The sequence below is a fragment of the Podarcis vaucheri genome, assembly GCF_965113315.1.
Source record: "Podarcis vaucheri genome assembly, chromosome: 9".
NCBI classification, from domain to species: domain Eukaryota; kingdom Metazoa; phylum Chordata; class Lepidosauria; order Squamata; family Lacertidae; genus Podarcis; species Podarcis vaucheri.
Genome location: NC_138767.1, coordinates 26354901 through 26372071, shown reverse-complemented (window position 1 = coordinate 26372071; position 17171 = coordinate 26354901).

The window sequence follows — 17171 nt, the reverse complement described above, 5'->3', positions numbered from 1 at the left end:
GTCGCGGGCGGGCGGGTTAAACGGGAGCGGAGCCGCCCCGGCTCACCAGGTGAGCAGCGGCCTGGGTTGGACCGGGGAAGCTAGGCCTCCCCGGGCTGGGGGGGGGTCCCCACCCTCAGCCGAACTTTATTTTAAATTAAGAGCAAAAGTCTACCTAAGGAAAGAAGAAATGAATCAGTTGGGAAGGAGAACGAGAAAGGGAAAAAAGAGGGATGGGGGTAAATAGAGGAGGGTAAAGGGAGGAGGCTCAGGAAAGAAGGAAAATGAGGCTTAGAATTAATTAATAGCTGAAATACAACCGACTCCCGACTTGAACTGCTCCGTGATCCGTTGCAGAAGCCGAGAGGACGCTCTAGCTTAGGCATCCTGTATTTATACCCTCGGCTCCCTCCTCCAAGATTTGCAACATCCAAAACTCCCCAGTAACCAGATTAACCCCTTATGGGCTTGGTTTCCCAAATCTGCCCAGCAACGACAGGGTGGCTTATATTTCCCCAACCGCAACACGTGCTCTCATTTTCAAGGAGAACACGATTTTTAGGTTGTACTTTTGTTTTAACAATACTGTTTGTTTCTATGTTGTACAACACAAAATATTAAGCAGTTTATAGATGCTTGTAAACAAACAAACAAATCATAGCCTCACATTCTTGGTCCATCTAGGATAACACTTAACCAAGTTAACATGCAGGAATACAGAAATGGGCTGGCTTCACTGGCTTCTGTACATAGAAAGAAGTGAGAAAAAGAGTGGAGATGAAAGTCCTTGAAATAGACACAAACTCCCTTTGTCCCTTTCTGATTTGTATACCACTTCATATTTCAACAGGAATCTTGAAGCAGTTTACAGCCCCAGCCAGCCTAGTGAATGTACAGGGATATTGGGAGTTGTAGTCCAGAACATCTGGAAGGCCACATGGTCATTACTCTGGATTTAATTAATACTATTCACTTGCTTTGCACTGAGTAATTGCCTCTTTTCTGCCTAATTCATGAAAGAAGAATGAAGAGCGTTTTGCAGAGAGAAGTGAATGAATTCAATGACCAAAACCTATTTATTTATGGAGACGTATCCACAGCGGGTGGCGCTGTGGTTTAAACCACTGTGCCACTTGGGCTTGCCAATCGGAAGGTCGGCGGTTTGAATGGGGTGAACTCCCGTTGTTCGATCCCTGCTCCTGCCCACCTAGCAGTTCGAAAGCACGTCAAATTGCAAGTAGATAAATATGTACCGCTCCAGCGGGAAGGTAAACGGCGTTTCTGTGCACCGCTCTCGTTCGCCAGAAGCAGCTTAGTCATGCTGGCCACATGGCCAAGAAGCTGTCTGCAGACAAATGCCGGCTTCCTTGGCCTATAAAGCAAGCTGAGCGCTGCAACCCCAGAGTCGTTCGCGACTGGACCTAACGGTCAGGGGTACCTTTACCTTTATCTTTAACCAAAAATAAAGCATGGAAACTGAGTGCTTTGATGTAATAAAAGAAAAAAATTCTGAAACAATTTCCGGAATGATTCTCTTCATTTTTATATATCACAATAATATTTTGGGTAAACATAAAGCAAACGTCATAATGATATACCTTTTAAATTTAGTAATTAGTGTCTATTGCTGCTTTGCTACTGCTATGAATGTCTTAATATAACATTTACCAGCTTCAGCAGCTTCTAGCATGCTTACTGAAGGAAGAGGCCTAAATGACGTTGATGCGACTTGAAGCCCCACCTTAAATGCCGCTTTAGTGGGAAGTTTTGCAACGAATCCTTAAAAGCATAAACAAGGGGGGAAATAGTGGTGGGAGGTTAAGGGGAGGGGAAAAAAATCAAACAGCTCCATCTTGCACCTAATTCAATCCATTTAGAAGCTCTCTGCCTAAGCCAAGGATTACTGGTGATACCATCTACTTCAGGTTGCAGTGCCTAAAGAAAGCATCCCTCTTATTAAAAAATGGAAAAAGACAAAGTTTAAAGCCAAATAATTCAGGCTTGCATAAATCTTTAATAGGACCTGCCCTCTCAGGATTGGCTGTGTGTTCTTTTCTCTGCCCAAGGGAAACACAATATGTCTTAGAAGAGAATAATAGTAACTCCATCTTGTGTGTTATATGATATCTTCAGGTAATCCAGAGGATTTTGCCTTTGTCTGCCATAAACACAAGGCCACCCGTGCATACAGTGTCCAGGCTTTTCCAGACTCCTCACCTTAGCAGGTGACACCCCAGAAGATGGACGTGGAAGAGTTAGGTAGCTCATTGCTAGAGGCAAGTTTCCTCTCAAGGCTTTGGGGAAATATGAAACAAATCAGGCAAATTCTGCCTTTGCAAGAACAAAGTGTGACAAGCTGTCCTTCCAGTTTGCCAGAGCTTTGCAGACATGATTCCTTGCCATTGTTTCTTATAGTAAATTAACGAAGTCTGTTGCATATAAAAAGTAGAGCGTGTTGGAAGTAGCAAACAGGCCAGTGTTAATATATTGAAATTGGCACAGCCCTGAATTTTTAAACTGGGAAAGTGTGATTAAGGCTGGAATCCAAATTTACATCTACTGAAAGTAAGTCCCATTGAATTCAATAGGGCTTACTCCCAGGTGAGTGGGGTTAGGAATGCAGGCTAAAATTCTAATTCCAATAATAATGCTAATGACAATTTCTGTTCTAAAATCTCATAAAAGATTTCATGTACTGAAATTTTTAGATGTATATCACCAAGGCAAACTGGCTTGAAATTCCTACTCAGCCACAAAGCTCTTAGGATGACCTTGGGCCTGTCATAATTTATTGGCCTTACCAATCTTACTAGGTTGTTGTAAGAATGAAACTAGACAATCCATTCATGTTTTCTAGAAGTTTTTTTCTCCCCTTCAATGGGATGGTAATAAATAAATGAATGCCATAAACAAATGCAAACAAATTAAAAGGGAGGGGGGAACTCAACTCAGTACATCGCTACAGAGGAATTTGGCCTCAGAATCAAATAGCAATTTCTGTTTTCTTTTCTGAATAGTTTCAAACATCCTTCTGTGATTTTTTTTTGGGGGGAGAAATAAAAATGCTATTCAGTCACAATCTCACCTGTTGATATTCGCCACAGAAAACATGCCTTGGGGTTCTTCGGCATTTGCTTCCAAGTTACGCACCTATTGATGGCGGGGAAATGCAAAACATGCCCGTGGCTTTGAGATTTGGAGGCTAATTCTCGAGTTTGTTCACAAATCTGGTTTAGAGATTTGTGTCTTTCTGGCTTCTCGTAGATGATTTCTGTGACCTTCTGTCAAGGCTGAGCTGTGGGCAGCTGTCAGAGCCAAGCCAACAGCTGGGAGCCAGGAGCCAGGAGCTGAGCCAGGAGGTCAGCGCTGAGTAATAAGCCAGAACGTACATCAGACCACATCAGACCTTGTTGGTTAGGGAAAGTCCCAGCCAAACCAGTGCTGTGCTGAACATGTCTGCTGCATTTTTATTTCTTATCATTCTCCATCAATAAATGGGAAAAACAAACTGCATTCAGAAATTATTTGGGAGGGAGAGGAAATTTCAGTGAAAAGTCTCACAGGTAGGGAGTAGGGTTAAGATAATGAGAAAGCCTGCTGGATCAGGCCAGTGGCGCATCTAATGCAACATCCTGTTGTCACAGGGGCCAGCCAGATGCCTATGGAAAGCTCACAAGCAGGATCTGACGGCAGGAGCACTCTCCCTTGTATCCATGTATCCCTCATGAACAGAGGCCTTGACAGGTGACATTTTCCCCTACTCAGTCTTTCTTGGGGATCCATTGTCTTCCCCTATCTACCCTCCTTGATGCAAGCCCATGGAGATTGAGCTCTCTCCCAGGGAGAAAATGTTGAAGCCTCCAAAATCTGTTGGCAGGGAGAAAAAACCCACCCCACCCCCAGTAATGACCCTTGGGGTAACAGGATCATTGCTGGGGAGTGACATTTAACACACCCCAGTTTTTTTCTGGGGAGTTTTCACTACCCCTTTAACCTCTGCAAGTCAGTGGATAGATCCCTCTTACAGGGATTCACCCCCCCCCCAAAAAAAAACCAGGAGAGGGGAGAAGCCCAACTCTGGGGGTGACATTTTTACCACCACAGCCCACAGTCTTTCCTGGGGGTCTTTGCTCTCCCCCCCCCATCTGCCCTTCTATGATTACTATTGTAAAATGATCAAGTCAGCCCTTGTGGGAGAACCATTGAAACTACCGTTCTAAATTTTGGAAGGATTCATCCCATCAGAAGTGGTGACCATTCCTGAAAAAATGAATCCAATTATAGCAGAAAATGAAAATGCTATATACTTCGTTTTCTTCTTTAGAACAGAACTTTAAAGATGCCTTGCATGAAAATGCCTAGATACATTTACCTATGATTTGATAGGTTTAATCAACCCTGGAAGGACTTCTGTGCCTGTAAATATCGTCCACTTTGGCCAAAAGAGGGAAAGGTTAAATGTTCATTATAGTGAATGGGAAACACAGAACTTCATTTTATTCATAGCAGGTTGGAATTCACACTACAGAATGAAGCAGAGAGAGTACAGAGTGACTCAGAAACAGACTGGAATTTTTAAAAACCAAAGTGAATCTTGGGCCATGTGCATAACACTAGGACCAAAGTTCCCTTCTTCTGGTGACAGGACTTAGTCTGTTAATGTTCAGAGTCCTTCTGATGGTGGAAGGTCCTTCAATCAGTGGCAGGGAGTCTTTGGTTCCAGTCCATCCCGATGAGGGTTATCCCAAAACATTATGCTGTCTGAATTGGAGGACAAGGTCGGCCCCTTCCACTATGCCAGAAGCCAATGAACTAGCAGCTGAATTGTACTTTCACACTGGTGATGAGAAAGCATCAACCACAACATCCACCACTGATGGACAAACAGCTCTGCACCTCAACAGAGATGAATGGCCATGGCCCTCCACATCTCCAAGGATCTGGTTCCCATGAACCAATTCACAAATCTTCTAAAACTGTGTACTTGCTATAGTGCAAGATAAACTACCTTCTTTTAATAGAAAAGGGGCTATTAATTAATTAATGTGTCACTGCTGTATGAGACACCCATAGTAATAACTGCATGGCAGCTGATTCCTAAATGAGTCAAGTCTTAAAAATAAGATCCTTATGTTTGTGGTGACACAATCAATAAAACAACAATGGTGACCCACTTTATGATATATTAATTTTATGATTTATTTATTGACCACTGGCAATTCATCTTTGTGTGTGTGTGTGTGTGTGTGTGATTTTTCTTTTTTCTTTTAATTTTAAAGAAGCCTTCAGCTTCAGTTCAGCTGCACCAGGCAAGCTGAGGAAACTGTGATCCTGAGTCACTAAAGCGTTAATGGAGCTCATTATCTCTGAGAATATTCACCATTCTCTGCTTTGAAGCAGACAACTCTATCATTCGTTTAATAGAACTCTGCTGGAAATCAAACACATTTTTTATTCAGGGGAATGATTACTGTGTCTTGTTTAATTCTCGCCTAACAAATGTCAACACTAATGTATTACAGATTATTCAGTCAATTTGATGGTTCCAGGTGAAAGAAAGGAACACAAATCTCTTTCTTTAGTGTAAAAAGGGTCAGCTGGATGACTTTCCACTGCATGAGCTGAGATGAGGCTTGACATGAATCAATCAATCAGGCTCAGTTTTACAGTTATAGTGCCTAATGCCTAAACATGAGCATATGGGTGGAAATTAGCACCCGATTATGGGCATACATGATCTTCCCCTGGAAGACAATAATATTGGCATTAAGCTCCTCAAGAGAGAAGATGCTGCTGGTTTTTAATATGTCTTAAATTATGTCAGGAAAAACACTGGAACATCACACAAAAGCCACAGTCGGTGTATATTGCTATCTCATAGAGCTGGAGATCTTTACAACAATATTGACACAAGAGCAGGCAAGCAAATGTCAGCCAATATAACATATGAAATACTTAACGTAACCAATTTTCAGCTGTCAATCAGCAGGGAATAATGACTGATGCAAGGAATCAATACACCACAATTGAATTCCAGCTCACAAACTTGTTTCGTTCGGCGCTATAAAAGACTGTCAAATGTCACACCCCAAGAGATGCAACAGGATTCCAAAGATTTATTTATTTCAAGCTCCGAAGTCTATTAGCAATAGTGCTCCTCGTGCAAGTGGAAAAGGAGTTTTTGATGGCACTACGTTTTTAGCAATGACAATTCATTCTTTCTGGAGCCAGTTAATAATGATGCCAGCACTAAGTTCTATTTTCCTTAGCCATTTGCTGCAATGAGAAATCATATGCAATCACATGTGATTAAATATGGATTTCAAAACCTAACTGATTACCTACTTAGCATTAAGTAATCTTCTCGGAATTTTTAAAATGTAAACACTGATAGAAATGAATGGGCCACAGAAGCAGGTGTCATTTATGAAATAATATTGCTTGCTTAGCAATTCTGTCTAATACAATATTACTCCCATTCGTACTATAGGACAAATTTGGGGTGGAAGGGGAGAGAGAAGAAACTAAAACAGGCAAACTAGATAGATGGGTTATTCCCTGCAAAGAGACCTCCCACCTTCACCACACCCTACCCAGAATGAAGGACTAATTTTTAAAAAGAGATTTTCATTCCAAATGCTGAAAATCCACCTCTGGAAGTCTGTTCTTTCCCCCTCAAACTCCACTTTAGCCAGAAAGAAATACATGTATTTCAACAGTGCTGCTTTTGTTTTGTTGCATTCAATATGTTCATCAGAGAGGAGTCCTGATAATAGCCCATAGGATTGTTCCTATACTAACATTTGCTTCACAAGGAGATATATGCTTAAAGTAGAATGGGAGACACTTCCTGCTCAGCTGGAGTGTGATTAAACTAATATCACATGAATGGTGGTCGGAGGTGTAATATCCATCTCATATGTAGTTCTGATGATGCAAAAGCTTAGGATATCGGCATGAATGTGGTCAAATCGGGGTCCTTTATCATAAGAGGGATGTGGATTGGCTCATTTTCTGAAAATATAAGCTGCATACAAATGTTGTATAGATCCCTCCCCCAATCCTTGCTTATTACTGTGTAATGTTTTATTTCATAAGTCTTCCCAGTAATATCAGTGAAAAAAGAGGCTGCTCAATAAGCTTAAGGATATGACCAGTGCTGGATTTAGGGTGGTGCAGGCAGTTCCCCCGAAGAGGGTGTTGAGCTGAGGGGGTGCTTGAGTTGCTGCAACTATGATGTAGTGCAAATATTATTATTATTATTTATTATTATTATTATTATTATTATTATTATTATTATTATTATTATTATTAATACCCCGCCCATCTGGCTGGGTTTCCCCAGCCACTCTGGGTGGCTCCCAACAGAATATTATAATTAATAATAAGAGCACTTGAGAACATGCGCAGAACAGAAGGCAAGATGGGTGCCAAATTTTGTCCTTGCTCAGGGTGCCGTATTACCAAAGTCTGCCCCGATATGACTCACACTTATTGTTATGTAAGGCAAGTTGAATTAGCAAATAATTGGGGTGAAATTTACTATACAGAAGGTGACTGTGGCAATATTTTTTTTTCCTTTTAAAAAATAATGCCTATTAAACAATCTAAGAGGGACTTGTTCCTATTGTTAAGGGTGCTTTTTAAAGGCAAGCAAGGAAGGGTGGGGGGAGAGACAGAAGCCAAACTATTGTCCTTCTCCTAGATTCTCTTCACCAGGAGCGAAATAGGCAAACCACAAAAGTTTATATAGGAAGACCACTAGTGTGTTGTCTAATTTCAACCACTGAAACGGCTGTGCACTCTGTGACTTTATGAGGGAATAGGATTACAGGTCACTAGAGCGTCTTTATTTCCCACCTGTAGCTTCTGACAACATTTTATTAAGGATTTTCCCATCTTCAGTCTCTGACCTACAGGGACAACATTCTAACAGCTGTTGCCGGACCCTTCCCCAAATGGCATAATGACAGATTAGCAGGTTCGGAAAAGCAGTATCATTTCATAAGGACTATCATTTATGACAGCCCACTAATATTTTTACAAGGCCTGTAAGATAAGCACAGTGCATCATTTGCTAAACAGAAGAAAGGAGCCTTAATGCACTTAAACATTTAATATATCTTAGCTGTTACCTTTTTAAAACAACAACAACAACTTGATGCACTCTTGGTCCTCTAATGCTTTCTTGTTCTACAAAATAAATCCCTTCATCCTCAGCATTCATAGTATATTGTAGTAGTATTGCTGGTACTGTTGATAGTAGTAGTAGTTGCATTTAAATACATGAATTGCCATCATCATATATTAAAGTCAGGTGGATGCAGAAAATATAAAAATGCAAGTAACTTTTTAAGCATAAAAATTGCAATTGCAATTAAATTAAAATTTTAAAGTCTGCTGTAAAAAGACACCCGTGAATAGGGAAAGTGTTTAGGAAATAGGTAATAATACTATGGGGATATTGTTTTACTGTATTTTTGTCTTACTATATTGCAAACCACACTGTGATCTTTGGGTGAAGGGCAGTATAGAAATTTAACACATGATAATAAATAAAATAATGAATGAAATTAGGTCTAATGCCCTCATTACAGAACAAAGTGAATTGAATGAATTGAATGAATTGAATGCAATGGCTCCCTATTATTCACAGAAGGGCATCTGATCTAGTGGCCCCTCTACTTGATGGAAGGGGAGAAGAGGGGTGATGTTCTCTGTTCTGGGGAACCTCCAGAACAGCATGGAAGGGAACACAGGGAGTTGCAGGCAGGGGCAGAACAGAATCTGCAAAAAAATCCCTCTTCTTTCCCCATGTTGTAGACCTTTTTGGTGACTGTGGAAGAGTACCAACTTTTCCCAGAGTCTTTTGAATTAGTGTTGCCAACTGCATTGTCTCCTCTTTTTTTGATCATTCTGCATCATAATGAGAAAAGAAATTGCATTAGAAAATTATCAAAGGAGACAAAGGCTGGATCTACATCAATCTTTTAAATGTTATTCGATATAACGTTCTATAACATTTAACACAGTTTCCCTTTGCTGGTGGATCACTGCAGTGCCCTCTGGTGTCACATTTTAATAACACATTTTAACGTTATAAACCACAAGTGTAGATCCGCCCAGAAACTGTTGTTGAAACTCTCATGGGTGCGGTGCAGAGTTTCTACTGTGATTATCATACATCTGAGCTGTCCGAGGAGTGTTTGTGAGTATCCTTTATATTATTCTATAAATCATTGCTTCAGTAGTCTAGCCTTCCAGAGGCAGCCCATCCCATTTTGCCCCTTGAGGCAAAATGCGAATGTGCCATCTCCTGCCCTCCCCACTCAGCTGCCTCTGCATCCTTCCGACCCCACCACTTCTGCTGCCACTGGAATGCCCTCCTGTTGCAGAAAGTCAATGAGAAGTAGATGTTCTGCAATGCCTTGCCACTTGCTGCCCAGGAATAGGGAAGATGACCAGCAATTCCGAGCACCAGAAGTGCTGGGGCAAGCAGGATGTGACCTTTTGTCCTTCCACGATTTGAGGCCACTGCTTCACTGTACCTAATGGTTGGGTTGGCTCTGTACTCTACACGCTGAAGCCTTCCTAGGTGCCCAGGGAAATAATAGTTGAGGTAAACAATAGGATGAATAAAGACTGGTGATTTTGAAAAGTCTTTACATGGGCTTTGATGGCTAATGTTTCAAGTGCTCTGGCTGGAGGGCTCACCTGATAATTTTCCTTGTTACCTTCATGGATTTCACACACACATGATCTATATTTTGTGATGTTCTTGTAATTAGACTGCTGTTGTCTTGTTCTTTGTTTTGTTTTTGTTTTTTAATTATAAAAGCTATATAAGTCTTTCCTTACCACAATGTGCATTGGCGCCAAATGGTGACATCATATAAATCTTTTAAAACAAGTAAATTATCTTTCCAATATCTCCATTCAGTTGTGTTTCTGAGACTCTGGAAGTGAAAACTGTGGAGGACTCATAGAAACTTGGTGGTGGGATATGGATTGGGGGCATAGCACAGGGGAACGGGCAAGTATTAGGCACCCTCTTCATCTGGGACTCATGGTGCTTTTTCAGAAATAAAAATGTCAGGAGCCTCAACACAAAACCCCTATGTCATGTCTAATTTCACCCTTAAATATCTCCCCCCGCCCCACTAATGAATAAGACAAAATCTCCTAAGGTAAAATCTGATTTCCAGTTCTTTGCTTTCTATATTTTTTCAGTTGAAGAGACAAAGAAAAAAAGAGAGAGAGAGAGATCATGGCCCTGAAGCCTAGGTGGGCCTAAGCTTAATAATACCATGCATTGCCAATGTCACCGTCATGTCATCATTGTTATGTGCATATTATGTGACAGATCTGTAATGGAAGATTATGGATAACTCCAAAAAAATAGTAGTTAATACAACAGTTTTATGCACTTACTGTGGATAAAGGCAAGGACTGTATCACTTTATTATTTGTGGGGTGGTGGTAAGGATATGTTCTTAAAGTCTGAAATTCAGATGATCTGCTTTCTATTGCCGTAACTGTGGTTTTCATTATAATAAGAGGTTCTTGAAATTATGTCATCATAATTGTAGCACAGCAGACACTGTTATGTCAACAGCTTTAATATTGTTCCATTCAGTTTAAACCAGTCACAGTATTATTTTCAGTGTAGGTAAAGTACAATTACACACACACACACACACACACACACACACACACTTAACCTGAAACCATTTGTTGTTGGGCTTAATGTGTTTAAGGACACTTCTTAATAGGAAGGGACACTAGAAGCTGCCTTATACCAAGTTAGATCATTTATACCAAGTTAGGTCCGTTTAGTTCAATGTTGTCTGTAGCCACTGGCAAGTTCAGGCAGGGTTGTATTCCAGCCCTGTCTGGAGACTAAATCCATGGACTTTCATATAAAAAGAATGTGTTCTGCTATTAAACTACATCTGCTTGATCTCAGTACCTCAAAATACTGGTACTTTTAAAAAAGTATTATTTTAAACAACTATTGAATTATCGCTCTTTTTCCCCACTACACATTTGATCTTTCCTAAAGTTAAATATTTCATGCAATGTGCAATATCTAAGCCATGTTGTCCACTGTCTGAAATTCATTTATGTTATTTCATCTATTTAATAAAATTTACATATTACTTTATTACATATTACTGCTCATGGCAGTTTTAGAAATTCAGAGATTGATATATTTTATTTATTTACTGCATGTTTTTCTAGAGATGGTTCAGCAGTCTCTGAGCTCCAGCTTTATATGTCCGTAATCTGGAGAACCGGGTTCGTGTCACCACTCCTCCACATGCAGCTGCTGGGTGACCTTGGGCTAGTCACACTTCTTTGAAGTCTCTCGGCCTCACTCACCTCACAGAGTGTTTGTTGTGGGGGAGGAAGGGAAAGGAGGCTGTTAGCCACTTTGAGACTCCTTAGGGTAGTGATAAAGCGGGATATCAAATCCAAACTACTACTACTACTACTACTACTACTACTACTACTCTTCTTCTTCTTCTTCTTCTTCTTCTTCTTCTTCTTCTTCTTCCATTTTGCAAGAATCTATGTGATGGAACCAGACTGAGGTCACATTCACATTTAAAGCTCCGTTATACCACTTTAAACAGGCATGGCTTTCCTCTAAGAATTATGGGAGATGTAGTTTGTTAAGGGTGTTGAGAGTTGTTAGAAGAACCCAATTCCCCTCAGAGCCTACATTTGCCAGAATAGGGATTGATGAACCACTCTTGGAATTGTAACTTAATGAGGGGAATAGAGGGTCTCTCGGGATGCTTAACAAGCTACAGCTCCCAGAATTCTCTGGGGAAACCACAACTGTAGGACTTCAATTAATCATAAGTCAGATTGTTTTCATGAGCCTACTCTAAGCACCCTACACCCAATGTAATTTGAAAAATGCTGAACTGTTAGGATATTTCCGTTCTACCTTAAAAGGGAGCAGGCTTTGTGAGTCACAGAGTCTGCGTATTTCCTGTACACAGGATGTTTATGTTTTCTATTGCTTTCGTTTTTCTCTCTCTGTGTCAGAGACACTGAAGCAGGCAGTCATGTTTTCTTTGTTCTGACTAACGCTGAATAAACTTGTAAATATGCTCTCCTGCGTGCATCTTTCACTGTGCATTATCTGCTGATAGAGTGTGCATTAGTTCTGGAATGTGGCAAGCTATTTCTGGAGCTCGTGTCACTAATTGCTGATACTGCGTGTCTACGGGAGATCGATGGACGTCCGGAGATGACGTGGGGCCATGATGGACTTTGTCTCCCTGGCAGTATCCCAACTGCGTTCTCAATAGCAGGATTTCTTTGTTAGTAATAAGTGGAGCAGAAAAGTACTGTTTTCATAATGCACCTAAAATATAATGTACACAAACATTTTAAAACCAATGCTTGAATGAAATATAATATTGAATATGATGAAGAACATGACAACACTGTTAGAAGACTGAAATCAGAAATCTCAGAAATCTGTCCTTTTCTATGCAGACACAATCTTGTGAAAAATATATGTATAACATCATCCCCAAAGGCCTACCATATACTCTCCAACATTCCTCAGATGAAAATAGGGACATTGCCCCCCCACAACTGACCCTCCTTGACCCCTCCCCCATTTTTTGTCCCCTGACTGCAGAGCATTTCCTGTCAGAAGAAGGGGGAGTGCTACCATCACTACAGCAAAGGGGCACAACAAACACATTCTTCACCATCCTGAGGAAAACCCCTTAATCCCAATTTTATTTTATTTTCCTCCTTGGTAGATTTACAAAAAGAAAAAAAACCCACACCTAAATAAATTACAGAAAGGGGTAAGATCAGACACAGAAACACAAAGCATTTTTTAAAATAAAAAATGTAGAGGAGAAATATACCAGCAGAAGTGTCCATAATGATATGTGGTTATTTGTGTGAGCAAATCATCGCTAGCAATCAACACCCATTTCCAAGAATGTGCAAGATGAGACATCATCTATTTCACATGGCAGAATCCATAAAATGACCTCCTGTGGAAGAGCTTGAGATGTCTGAACTTATCCTCTATTCCTTCACGTGCCACTGTGTCACCAAGCCTAATTGTAGCCACAAACTTACCTCATCTCCTATAATGTCTTCAGTTTCTCTCACTTAATATGCCCAACAAATCACCTAGAATGGATGAGCAAGTGCCAGACAAGCTCTTGCTGAGGGTCATGTCTGTGGTGTCCACTTACAGTATGAAGAGTTCATCCTATTCTATGAGATGGCTTTTGTTAGGAGAGCTTGCAGCTTGGGTGAGTTACTCTGAATCACTTACAATTGGGTGAGTTACTCTGATCACTTACAATTTCTGGAGTTCAAAGGCTTTATTCATGCAGGAGCAGATTTATCTTGGCAGGAAGTATTATAGGATGAGGAGACTTAAGAAAGAGAGAGAAAATAGCAGATAACATATCTCAACCTGTTGTGAGAGAACAACAAAATGGCTCAGCTTTTAGGAATTAACTTAGACAAAGAAGCTACAGAAGCAGTGCTCTCATGTGGTTTAAAGTAACACATGCATTAGCTAGAAGTTCAGTGAAAAGTAAATGTATTTGCTTTTCTCCAACAGTTTTGCCCAGTCCTGTATCAGAAGCAAGTCGCCATTCCATGGCATGATGACTGAATAATCTTTGCCCTGAAGTGCTGTCCTGAAGTAGCACCATTAAGCAATCTGGCAGTGGTAGTATATGTCAAAAAGCACAACAATGTTCTCTTTGTGTGCATTGGGAACTCTGTGAATTGTGGCTCATGTGTGTGCAAGTATTTGGAAGGGCTCAGCCACCCACATTTCAGATTATCATGAGTACTCTGCTACCATTTAGGCACCAAAGTGAGTGGCAAGATCAATTCCGCATGTTGTGCTCATTTAAGCAAAGAATATGGACATAAATAATGATGGGGCTTATGAGAACATTTGAAAATCTGGCTCTCTGCATGCATTTTGAAAAGAAAAAGAAAGCACAAAGTTATGTGGCCAGATTTGGCTAACAGAAATAGCATGCTGAACTGAAGCAGCATTACAAATGACTTTAACGTGAAGAGATAAGAAGTTATTTGCTCTTAAATAATTAACCACACCTCCCTCTCTCCCTTCACATCTCTGTTCAGCTGTCAGGCAACCTGGAGGCCATGTTGCTGAAAGAACTTGTTTCACTAACAGCATCTGGATGCTTGGCAGATGCTACAGCCAGGGCTGAGGGTTTCTTTGGATTCATTTCCACACATCTGTCAGCGGTCAGACAATTTCTGATAGACTGTCTAGTCTGGTTTGTCCTCTTCAGTGCAATTTCCCTGTCAATCACCTACTGTTTATGCTCTTCATTTCACTTATAAAAGTTGCATGGCATCAAATGTCTTCACAATGAGTGGTTGTTGTAGCAAAACAAAACAGATAAACCTGTATTTTTCTTCATGTGCTTTATCCATTCTTGCCTGCTTCTCCACTATCACCTGAAATATCATTCTAAGAGCTTGAGTTGTGTGCCCAATTTCAAATCCCTGCTCATTTATGAAACTCTTTGGTGGCTTTGAATGACACCATGGAAATTACCAGAAATGGAAGGAGCTGGAACTCCAGAGGAAGGCTTTACTTAGTCCATTCATGCCAGGACTGCCCATTGCTTAAGATGATGGTTCTCCCAGACATGAACTGTGAATAGGAGTACCAGACTGAAGTAACCGTCATTTGCACCTGCATGACTGTAGCCAATAAAGCATTCTTTTTAGAAATCTGAGTTTTGTGGCCTGTATGAGAACATGAGAATATGGATCCCCGTGATGTAGATCTCTCCCCAGCCAGCCACATTCTGATAATGGGTGCAGGTGTGTGTGTGATAAATGAATTTGAATTAAAGGTCCTGACCTGTGTTGCTTTCCTGTTTTAGATATATGCAAAAACCTTTGAAGGAATTGCATGTTTCCAGTTCCAGTTCCTGATCTTCAGCAGCAAAGTTGTTCAGAATGCAAGTTTTATTTGCTTATGTTTGTGCTGATATTCCCATGAGAATATCCAGATGAGAAAAATTAATCTGGATGTTATCACTCACAGTCAGATTGCCTTATGGGTTTTGTAGTTTAAGGTCACATAAACAGTAAGTTACTTGTGAATTTGTTTTAATTATAGACCGCTGCATCATGGGCTTTGCAGTACTTTGACTACATAAATTGATACAAACTATGTTTTGCTTCAAGTCATACAGCATCAGATTTCATAGTCTTGTATGTGAATAAGCACACTGTCATTTTCTCAGATGAAATGAGAAATTGGCAATAAAAATAAAAATAAAATAAAATACCCCCAAAATAGCTACCCCCTTCCACCAGTGGTAGGTAGAGTTTCATGGGCAGAATTCCACCCATAGGGTCCAATTCTTAGAATACATACATTTTAGGTTTGAACTACACCCTGTTGTTTCTGTTTTTTGTTTTGCTGAAAGCACTCTCCCACCCAATATGGATGGTTTTATTCACGCATCTTCAACAGCACATTGAATGTGCTTCTCAGATCTAGGTGCCCTGGGTGAAGCCGTAAATTGATTCCACATTGACAGCCAGTATAAAAGCAATGGGGCTTTTTCTTGTGCCACAGTTATGCGAGATTATTCTTTTCCTGAACCACATCCAGAATTCAATAGAATGTGTTAGGTATTATTTCTGAGCATATTTTGAAAGAAGCAAGTAGTGGCTTCTCTAACACTCTTCACTAATCTGTTTTAGAAAGGCAAAATGACGTGGAATGCATTTATGATCGATTATGCTTTCAAAGTGAGGTATTTATTCAGCTATTTGTTTTTCCAGACTCTGCATGCCAGTTTGAACTGTGTGGTGCTCATGGAAGCCATGTAGCTAGGAGCTCAATGCACTACGAGGAGCAAGAAAACTCATTTTAAGAATATCACTACAATTCATTCTTTCCTCTATTGATCAAATCAAAGCGTGAGTGCAATTTGCTGTTTTGTATTTTGATTACTGTAATGCTCTTTTTGGCTGCAATCCTTTCTACATTTACCTGGGGATAAATCCCATCGAACCCTCAATTTCCCTCTTGTTTTTTGTAGCCTTTTTTTATCAGTTGCAAGGGATTGTAGACAGCAAGTGAATTGCGTTGCCTACCTCCCCAGTCACCTCACATTCCCCATGCTCACTATGAAAGCCTAAATCCCTTCTCCACTGCCACCTTCACTTCTCCCACACTTATGAGGCAGCAGCAAAGTTTATCTTTGCCCCATCCTTCTTCTCTCACTCCATGCCTCCCTCATATTCTTAACTCCTCAATGTAAATCTCACCTCCATCACAAATAGGGATATAAGAAAGCATCGATTTCCAGTCTGGCATGTGTTCACTGCATACAGCAATGTTTCCATTTTGCTGCAGTTCAGCTCCTGGCAAAAATACAATGCAAAGGGGGAGATGGGAACAGAGTTGACTGGGCTGATTTCCATTCCTGAAATGGTACAAATAAACAAACACCCACTGTCAGGGAACTGACATAGGAGCGAGAGGCGAAGGGGAGGCTCCCAGATGATGCTGGCGAAGGACCCAGCAGCAGGGGGAGAAACAGCTCAGTAGAGGGGGAAGCCAATCAGTGCAACACCAGGGATAAAGGGGGGCAGATGGGGGAATTGGAGAGAGGGCTCCAGGACTCTTCACTGGACATCAGTGAGGAGAGCCCAGGTCCTCCGCTACCCACGCCTTCCCTGCGCAGAAGACTCCCGCGCAGTGAGAGGAGGAGGAGACTGGGTGTCAAACAACTTTTATGCTAGAAGAGGTTCAAGAAACGCCCACTGACGGACTCTGCCAGTGACTGAGGCAGCCACGATGAGAAGGGGCTGTGCAGTCAGAAAGGTTTAACAAGGCAAATTAACCGAGAAAGGCACCAGTTTACGCACGAGTAACTCATACCTATACCTATTACACCCACAATTTATGCTTCCATTCCCATTTCATGGAATTCTCCAACATTCCCTAATCATCCACACACGGCCCTTTTGTGACTTTTCTTCTCTCTGATCTCATCAACTTCTTTCACCATCTTGCTTTAAGAGCGCAATCATATGTGCATTTACTCAGAAGTCAATCCACTGGTTTCAATAGGGCTTCATGCCAGTCACTTCAGCATGCATGGGATTCCAGCCTTTGCCTTTCT